Source organism: Phoca vitulina, unplaced genomic scaffold, assembly GCF_004348235.1.
Source record: "Phoca vitulina isolate PV1807 unplaced genomic scaffold, GSC_HSeal_1.0 scaffold13, whole genome shotgun sequence".
Classification (NCBI taxonomy): domain Eukaryota; kingdom Metazoa; phylum Chordata; class Mammalia; order Carnivora; family Phocidae; genus Phoca; species Phoca vitulina.
This window is the reverse complement of record NW_022589716.1, coordinates 14,347,875-14,357,786: the sequence shown is the minus strand read 5'-3', so window position 1 is coordinate 14,357,786 and position 9,912 is coordinate 14,347,875. Positions and strand designations below refer to the sequence as shown.

General features: G+C 41.4%; 1 pseudogene; it reads left to right on the top strand.

The window, feature by feature from the left end:
* The first annotated feature begins 9,156 nt into the window (after positions 1–9,156).
* On the top strand, positions 9,157–9,595 carry LOC116636952 (annotated as a pseudogene).
* Positions 9,596–9,912: the final 317 nt, after the last annotated feature.

The window sequence follows — 9,912 nt, the reverse complement described above, 5'->3', positions numbered from 1 at the left end:
ATTCATTGTTTGTGTATAACACCCAGTGCTCCATTCAATACGTGCCCTCTTTAATACCCATCACCAGGGTAACCCATCCCGCCACCTCCCTCCCCTCTAGAACCCTCTTCACCCATTTTGCCCACTTCTTACCCCCTGCCTCTGGCAACCACCAATCTGTTCTCTGTATCTATGAGTTCAGTTGTTTTTTCTTTCTTTCTTTCTTTCTTTTTTTTAAGATTCCACATTGAGGTGAGATCATTTGGTATTTGTCTTTCTCTGACTTACTTCACTTAGCATAATGCCTTCAATATTGTTGCAAATTTCCATCTTTTTTATGGATGAATAATGTTCCATTTTATATATATTCCATATTTTCTTTGTCCATTCATCCATTGATAGACACTTACGTGATTTCCATGTTTTGGCTATAGTGAGTAATGTTACAATGAACATAAGAGTTCATATATCTTTTAGAGTTAGTGTTTTTATTTCCTTTAGTCAAATACTCAGAAGTAGAATTGCTAGATCATATGATAGTTTAATTTTTGAGGAACCTCCATACTGTTTTCCCTAGTGGCTGCAGCAATTCATATTCCCACCAATAGTGCACAAGGGTTCCTTTTTCTCCACATCCTTGCCAACACTTGTTATTTCTTGTCTTTTTGATAATAGCCATTATACCATGTGTGAAGTGATATCTCATTGGGGCTTTGATTTGCATTTTCCTGGTGATTAGTGATGTTGAGCATCTTTTCATATACCTGCTGGCCATCTGCTTGTCTTCTTTAGAAAAATGCCTATTTAGTTCCTCTGCCCATTTTTTTTAAAGATTTTATTTTTTTCAGTAATCTCATGGGGCTTGAATTTACAACTCCGAGATCAGGAGTCAGATGCTCCACCAACTGAGCCAGTCAGGCACCCCTCTCTGCCCATTTTTATTTTATTTTTTTTTATTTTTAAGATTTTTATTTATTTATTTGAGAGAGAGAGGGAGAACATAGAGGGAGAATAAGAAGCAGACTCCTCGCTGAGCAGAGAGCCTGACATGGGGCTTGATCCCAGGACCCTGATATCATGACCGGAGCTGAAGGGAGCCACTTAACCAACTGAGCCACCCAGGTGCCCTTATCTGCCCATTTTTAAATCATTGTTTTTTGCTATTGAGTTGCATGAGTTCTTTATATATTTTGGGTATTAACCCTTTTCAAATATATGATTTGCAAATATTTTCTCCCATTCAATAAATTGCCTTTACATTTTGTTGATGGTTTCCTTTGCTATGCAGAAACTTTTTGGTATGATGTAGTCCTACTTGTTTATTTTTGGTTTTTTTGCCTTTTTTGGTGTCAAATCCAAAAAAATCATCCCCAAGACTGATGTCAAGGAGCTCACTACCTATGTTTTCTCCTAGGAGTTTTATGGTTTCAGCTTCTTGTAAAGTTAAACATATGTTTACCAAATAACTCTGCAATCCCACTTCTAGGTATTTATCTATAAAACTGTACACAGATATTTATAGAATTTTTTTTAAAGATTTTATTTATTTATTTGAGACAGAGCACAAGCAGGGAAACGGGCAGAGGGAGAGGGAGAAGCAGACTCCCTGCTGAGTGGAGAGCCGGAAGCAGGGCTTAATAGATCCCGGGACCCTGAGATCACGACCTGAGCCGAAGTCATACACTTAACCGACTGAGCCACGCAAGTGCCCAGAAGTTTTATTCATAATCAGCAAAAACTAGAAACAATCCAAATGTCTTTCATTAGATGAATGGATAAACAAACTGAGGTGCATCCATATAGAGGGACGCTCCTGGGCAGTATAAAGGAATGAACTATTAGTGCACACAACAATGTGAATGACTCTCGAAGCTATTATGCTGAATGAAAAAAGTAAGTCTCAAAAAGTTCCATTCATCTGACACAGGACAAGTCACAGTTATAGGAATGGAGAACAGATTGGTGGTGACTAGGGTTTATGGGTGAGGAAGGTGACTAAAAAGGAGCCCCATGAGTAAACTTGGGAGAGTCATGGAAATGTTCCATATCCTTACTGTGGTTACAAGAATCTATACATATGTTAAAAGTCATAGAACTGCACACCAAAATCTTTTTATTATGTAGAAATTTGGTGGGGGGGGGTGCTTGGCTGGCTTAATTGGAAGAGCTTGTGACTCTTAAAGAAACATTTTCAGGGACACCTGGGTGGCTCAGTCGGTTGCATGTCAGACTCTTGATTTCTGCTTGGGTCATGATCTCGGGGTCATGGGATCGAGCTCTGTGTCAGGTTCTATGCTCAAGTGGGGAGTCTGCTTGAGACTCTCTCTCCCTCTCCCTCTGCCCCTCCTCCCGCTCTCTCTCTCTCTCAAATAAATAAATCTTTAAAAAAATAAAAAAATAAACATTTTCAGGGGCATCTGGCTGGCTCAGTGGGTAGGGCATGCAACTCTTGATCTCAGGGTTTTGAGTTTGAGCCCCACATTGGGCATACAGTTTACTTAAAAAAATTTTTTTCAACAACACAAAAATCCTTATGCATAAGATCATTCACTGAAGCACTGTTTGTAATTGCAAAATATTGGAAACAACCTAAGTGCTTGTATACAGGAGAGTGGGTTTGTGAACCATAGTACATGTTTACAGTGGGATACTATTCTGCTGTAAAAAAAAGATTGAACATTTCTATGAATTGACAAGAAGTGATGTCCAGGGTATATATTATTAAGTGAACAAAGAATAGTGCTAAAGAGTATCTATAGCATGGAAAGAAGGAAAAATAAGAAAACATAGATATATCCACTTATTTGTGAAAAGAGAAACCCAGGAAGGATAAGCCAGGAAATGAGATTGGTTACCTTCCAGGGGTAGGGGTGAGTGGAGGGGACAGAAGCATAGGAACAGGGTGGAAGAGGTAGGAGGAGGGTTTACACTTGTCTGAGTATACATTATGCATAGTTTGTTCTCAGAACTGTATTCATGTTTCACATACTCAAAAATTAATATCAACAAGGATGGAAGAAAAAAATCCCTTAAATTTAAATAGAAGCAGAAACAATGAACTTCGTGTTATTTCAAATGAATAACATAAACATAGTGAAATAGGGAAGGGGTAACTTTTGCACACTGTGTTTTGACGATCTCCCCTCAGACAAATGCCAAAGAACTATAAGTAAATATTGAACTCCAGTTAGTAGGCTTGCCTTTGTAGTGGTATGGATTCACAATTCCGAAACTATTCTCTATTTATTGTAGGTTTGAGCAAGTCAGTAAGTATATCAAATATAATGGGAGCCAGAATTCTCACTGATGGGAAAGGGAGTTACCAATATGGAAAGGAGGGAGCCTGGAATGAACCCTGTGGCGTGGGACTAGACTTGGAAGTCATAGAGTGGATTCATGGTGTGTGAGAGCAGAGCACTTGGTGGTAACAGACTATGACACACCCACCCACAAGAATGGCTTCTGAGAACCCAGAATAGTAGGGCTGTGCCTGGCCCAGTATTTATAGGAGCCCCAAACCCCATAGGATTGTAACACTGCCCATCTACATGATGAGACTGGCCTCACTCTTACATTGCAAAGACGAGTTTTCTGCCAATAGCACATTTTTTATTTGGAGACTTGGAATAATAATGGAAGGAACTGTCTAAGGCCTATGCATTCATCAGGCCTCTCTCTGTTGCAAGAGAAGAAACTGAGCTCAAACAGATTGAAGCAGTAAGGGGATTTATTAACACCCATTCTGGAAAGATTAGGAGTGGGTCTAGCTTCAGTCCTGTCTGGATCTAGGTGCTCGAATGACGTCATTGGGGCTCTCTCTTTCTCTTTGTCACTCAGGTTCTCTCTGCTGGGTGGGCATGATGGAACTGGACAGCACACGGCTCATGTTTGGCCAGTTCAGCAAGCCCAGCGGGAGGAACGCCTGCCCCCCAGATTCTGGCAAGAAGACCCAGAAAGGACTGTGATTGGCCCAGCTCCTAGGGTGAGAGAGACGGGGCCACCTTGACTGGCAGCTCCCCAGAACCACAGGGAGTGAGGGAGGGGTTCCTGAAATGAAACCTGGGAGAAACCAACAAAAATTAATGACTCTCTATTGCTTTTCCTGCCACAGCCTCCTTGTAAAGTTCTGACTTCTGTTTATGCCCACCAGGTGGGACTAGGTAAATTCCTCAAAAAACAATAAAAACAAAACTACCCTAACCACTTTGCACCAAGACAAGCTTCTTTGAGGGGCCATGAGCCCTCATGGGCAGGCTGGGCAGACCTTGGTGCATCTTCTTGTGGTGTCCTCCCCGACCTACCCATGCCTAGCATAGGAACTTGCCCTAAGCATAAGCTCCAAGAGTGTTTGCTTAATGTTTCCAGTACCTTCCAAGCCCCCCCGCCCTGCCCCCCACCACCTCATCATCTGTTTGTCCTACAGGGCCCTCCAGACTGCAACAGTTCTCAGGTAGTAAATGTCCAAGATAGAAGCCTGAATATAACTGCTTCAGAACTCTTCCTAAGTCAGTCTCCAAACACCACCTCAGAGGAAGGGCTAATTTGTTGTAGGTATTTATGCTGAATTTACCAATAGATGAATAAGTAACAGTCAACACTTAAAAATCTTAGCTGAGGGGCACCTGGGTGGCTCAGATGGTTAAGCGTCTGCCTTCAGCTCAGATCATGATCCCAGGGTCCTGGGATCGAGTCCCGCATCGGGGGTCCCTGCCCCTCCTTCTGCCTCCCTCTCTCTTTCTCTCTCTCTGTCTCTCATGAATAAATAAATAAAATCTTTAAAAAAAAAAAATCTTAGCTGAAGTTTTAACCATCATTTTACCTTTGGTAGAGGAACTTCTAGACACTAATGTCCCATCCTTCTGTGAGCTGACACACCTAGGTCCTTTTTTTCTTTTCCTTAAAAATTTATTTTAGAGAGAGAGCATGTGTGCGTGCGTGCACATGAAGGTGGGGTACAGAGGGAGAGGGAGGGAATCTCAAGCAGACTCCCTGCTAAGTGTGGAGCCCAATGCGGGGCTCAATCTCACGACCCTGAGATCATGACCTGAACCAAAATACATTCAACCAACTGAGCGCCCCAGGCACCCCCACACCTAGGTCCTTTTTTGAAGAACATCTCAGCCCAGAGGATCCATGTGGCCTCACAAGGGTGAGGTATAGAAGAAGAAGAAGAAGGAGAAGAAGAAGAAGAAGAAGAAGAAGAACTCCAGGTATCAGAAGTTTGTTCTTGAACTCTCTGCATCTGCCCCTTGAATACTCATCAAAAGCCAGTGCATCTCTCAAACCTGAGTCTGCATGAGGATCACATAAAGTACATATTTAAAATGCAGATCCCTGGCCCCCACCCCTGGAGACTCTGAGGAGCAGGGGCTGATGAGGAGCTGAGGGAAGAACTGTCTGAGCGTAAGGAACAACAAATTCAAAGGCCCTGGAGCAGGAAAGAGTGCTCCAGGAAATATCAACAAAGGGAGCAAAAGGTAAAGGGGCAGGAGAAGAAGGAGAAAGGACCATAACACGCAGAGCCTTGAGGTTGGGACAAGGAGACTGGGTTTTTATTTCAGTGTGACTAGGAGCTACCGAAGGTTTGAGGTGGGTGGAAATACAGATCAGGTTGTTACTTTATGAAAACCACTCTGGCTGTTCTGTACAGAATGGATGATTGCAAGGCAAGAAGGTAGGCAAGAGGACCAGACAGGAGGCTTCTGGAGGGCTGCAGGCCAGAAGGGCTGATTATGGCATGGCAGGGGGATGAATATGGAGCTGGACAGCAAGCGAGATGTGAGGATTCGGAGTGCAAACCTCAGTCCTGGTGCATTTTATCGTTCCTGCTTGCATTTCTTTCTGTTACAGTTATTTTATCCTTTCCTCACCTTTTGTTGTTGTTTCAAGATCAAAATGTTCTTTTTATTATGAAAATGATATATTCTCAATATTTTTTAAAATGATTTTATTTATTTATTTGACAGAGAGAAACACAGTGAGAGAGGGAACACAAGCAGAGGGAGTGGGAGAGGGAGAAGCAGGCTTCCTGCCGAGCAGGGAGCCCGACGTGGGGCTCGATCCCAGGACCCTGGGATCATGACCCGAGCCGAAGGTAGATGCTTAACCAACCGAGCCACCCAGGTGCCCCAGTATATTCTCAATATTTAAAATGCAAACAAGGGACGCCTGGGTGGCTCAGTTGGTTAAGCGACTGCCTTCGGCTCAGGTCATGATCCTGGAGTCCCGGGATCGAGTCCCACATCGGGCTCCCTGCTCGGCAGGGAGTCTGCTTCTCCCTCGGACCCTCCCCCCTCTCATGCTCTCTCTCTCTCTCTCATTCTCTCTCTCAAATAAATAAATAAATAAATAAAATCTTAAAATGCAAACAATACAGGAAAGTACAAAGAAAAAATCAATCATCAGCAATCTTGCCGCCGTGAGATGCTACTGTCCTTCCAGACATTCTGTGCTTGAGGACACATGCAGTTCGCCCAGGTACTATCATCCTACGCATGCTACTTTATAATGTGCTTTTTTCACTGTATAAAGTATCATTCCAGGTGCATACAAGATGTGCATTCGATGAGGGGAATTTGAATCTCACTCAGCCAGATTTCTTTGCTGTTTGTGCAAATTTCCTCAAAGGGAGACTTTCAAAAGGTATAGCTTTCGAGTCTATAAAGTTAGAAAACACAAGTAATTTTCCTAAAGAGCGGGAAAGGGCTTAAGGGATTTAAAAATTAAAAACCAGAAAATATACTCCAACCAAAGGAGTTACAAAACAAGTGTAGTAATTTCCTCCCAGAAGGGAATGTGACACCTAGACAAAATTACGTTGTTTATTTTGCATGGTCTTAACTTAAACTATACAAAAAACAGAGTGGTGGCAGGAAGTGCCTTTTTGTGTCTCCGGAGGGGATGGGGCTCCGCAAGCGAAGCCTCTGGATATCTCAGGATTAAGCCAGAATCCTCAGAGCAACTTGCCCAAAACACTAATTGTATTTGTGTCTCTGTCTTTGATTAGTGGCTTAGTCAGCTTTCTGGCTCATTATCATTTTAATCTTTGTTATTATTATTATTATTATTAAAGTACTAAGGCTAAGACTTTAGGTTTATTTTTTATTTTCCCCTAGAGGAAAATAATTTAAATACAAACTTGAAGGTATTTTATATACTCTTTATCTTTGTTAACATCAAGTTAACAACCTTGATGTGGGAATGTTGATTTTTTTTCTACCTCAGTCATCAAATGGTTTAAACAGAAAGCAAAGGCTTCGGGATACCTGGACTCTGTCCTTTGCCATTAGTTGCTTTCCTTGGGTTGAATATCCATCCTACAGCTCAGTAAAGAAAAAAATCGAAGTAGAAAGTGTATATTGGGGTTTACTTTCAGCGATCTACTGTGTTAGAGCAGAATTGGTCAAATATTAACTGTAGAGTACAGGTAGTTGTTATATGGTGTTCACTGTAAACCCAGGTCTTAAGTTACTGTGTTACTTATGTTACTTGCTTTTATTAACAGATAGCGAGCCTTCGCAAGCAGACAACATTTAGGAAAGGATTCTTACATTTAGTAGGAGAGGGAGAGGTGGAGACTGTCATTTCTGGAATTTTCTCTAGGAAGGGCAGATACTGAGTGTGTGAGGGTGTCACCTGTTTCCCGAATAGGTTGTAGTCTCTTTCTAAGGATTTTGAGATTTAATTAATGTAGTCGATGTTTTGTTTGTTCATTTTAATTTTAAAGAATATTACACAAATAACACATGAATACTGAAAAAGCAAACACATTACAGATAAAAATTCCTTTTAAAACCTACCCCCACCCCAAATCTCCAGTCTCCTCTGCCCCAGCCAGCCCCTGCCAAATGAAATCACTTTTTCAGTTTGATATACATGCTTCCAAACATTTTTCTTACATATATATATATACACACACATATACATATACATGTATATAAAGATATATATCTATAAAATATGTGGTGTTGTTTTATTTCTTGATTTTTCATAAGTTGCATTATTCCATATTTATCATTCCAAAACTAGCTTTCTCCCCACCCACTCATCAACATGTCTTAGAGCTTTTATTCTAAGCTCCTCATAACTCTACATTACTAAAACAAACAACCCTGCTGAATTGTATAGGGTGCCAGGTTGGCTATTCTGTGTATGTTTTTAGCTATTTCCCTATTGATAGACATTAAGATTGTTTCTGATTATTTTTTTCTTTTCACCGCTAAAAACAACAAGACAGAAAACAAGTTTGTCCGTATCTACCTATGTACAAATATGACTTTTTTCCCTGAGGTTAAATATTCAGTGGAATGGCCGTGCAGAAGAAATTATAAATTATTCATGTTTTGTTTTAATAGACATGACCAGTTTTCCCTACAACATGACTTTCAGTGGTCAACTCCAGCAAATATTTCTTTTTATTAAGCTTTGGAATGGGCTCACCCTGGGCTCCAGACAAAGCAGAGACAGGAGGGCTATGAGCCGGAGTCTTTGCCTTCTAAGAAGGCTTAAGACTCATCTCTGGGGGACACCTGGGTGGCTCAGTCGGTTAAACATCTGCCTTCTGCTATGGGTCGTGGTCCCAGGGTCCTGGGATCGAGCCCCGTGTCAGGCTCCCTGCTCAGTGGGGAGTCTGTTCTCCCTCTCCCATTCCCTGCGCGCTCTCTCTCTCTCTCTCTCTCTCTCTGTCAAATAAATAAGATCTTTAAAAAAACAAAAAACAAAAAAAAACAAAACTCATCTATGGGTCCCCATATATCAACTGGCAAAAGAAAGGCTAAACCAGAAGGTAAAAAAGATTAGTTATTTGTAGAAGGTGGATGGATAGAAATGGGACATGAAGAAGGAGGGAATGGAAACAGGTATTAGAAATGAGGTGGCCACAACACTCCTCTGAGTATATCTAAGCCCTTTTATGCGGCTGTGACTCTTAGAACCAGGGTAATGGTTTACATACTCCCAGAATAAATAAATCATTCAAATCAACAAGGATGAGGAAAGAACCCAACATGGAACACCAATAATAAGGAATCTAAGTGTATTACAAATAAAGACTATAACTACCCTGGAGGAGATAGGGAAGAAAACACCTAACCTAAGTCACTGAAAAATGATATTTTGGATACTATAAAACTAACTATGCTCTTTTCTTCTCCAGCTGCTTGAAGCTTGGTTGCCATCATGAATGATGCAGTCACTGTACGGACCAAGAAGTTCATGACCAACTGACTACTTCAGCGGAGACAGATGGTCATTGATGTCCTTCACCCCGGAAAGGCAACAGTACCTAAGACAGAAATTCGGGAAACTAGCCAAAATGTACAAGACCACACCAGATGTCATATTTGGATTTGGATTCAGAACCCATTTTGGTGGTGGCAAGACAACTGGCTTTGGCATGATTTATGATTCCTTGGATTACGCAAAGAAAAATGAACCCAAACATAGACTTGCAAGACATGGCCTGTAGAAGAAGGAAAAGACGTCAAGAAAACAGCAAAAGGAACACAAGAACAGAATGAAGAAAGTCAGGGGGACTGCAAAAGCCAATGTTGGTGCTGGCAAAAAGCGAGCTGGAGATTGGACACCAGAAGGAAGAAGGATGCTGCAGTGGCTTTAACTGTGGTGATTGTGCATATTTTTCACGAGAGAATCAATAAACTAAGAACGTTAATGTGTCTGGTTGTTTGAAAAAAAATGACTAAGTATGGAAGGCCTGTACACAGAGGTTGTAGTTTGGTCAGTAAATCTGTTCCTCTCTGTGGGTCTCACAGGGGAATGAGTTAACAATTCTGAAACCGTTTTATGTGCAGACTAGTCTGGGTCCAATTAGGAGACAGAAACCACAGTCATCTGAACAGGGAAAGTTTAATAAAAAGAATTATTAACTATAACAAGAGAATGGAGAAATGAGTGATGGGCTTGTAAGAAGTAGAG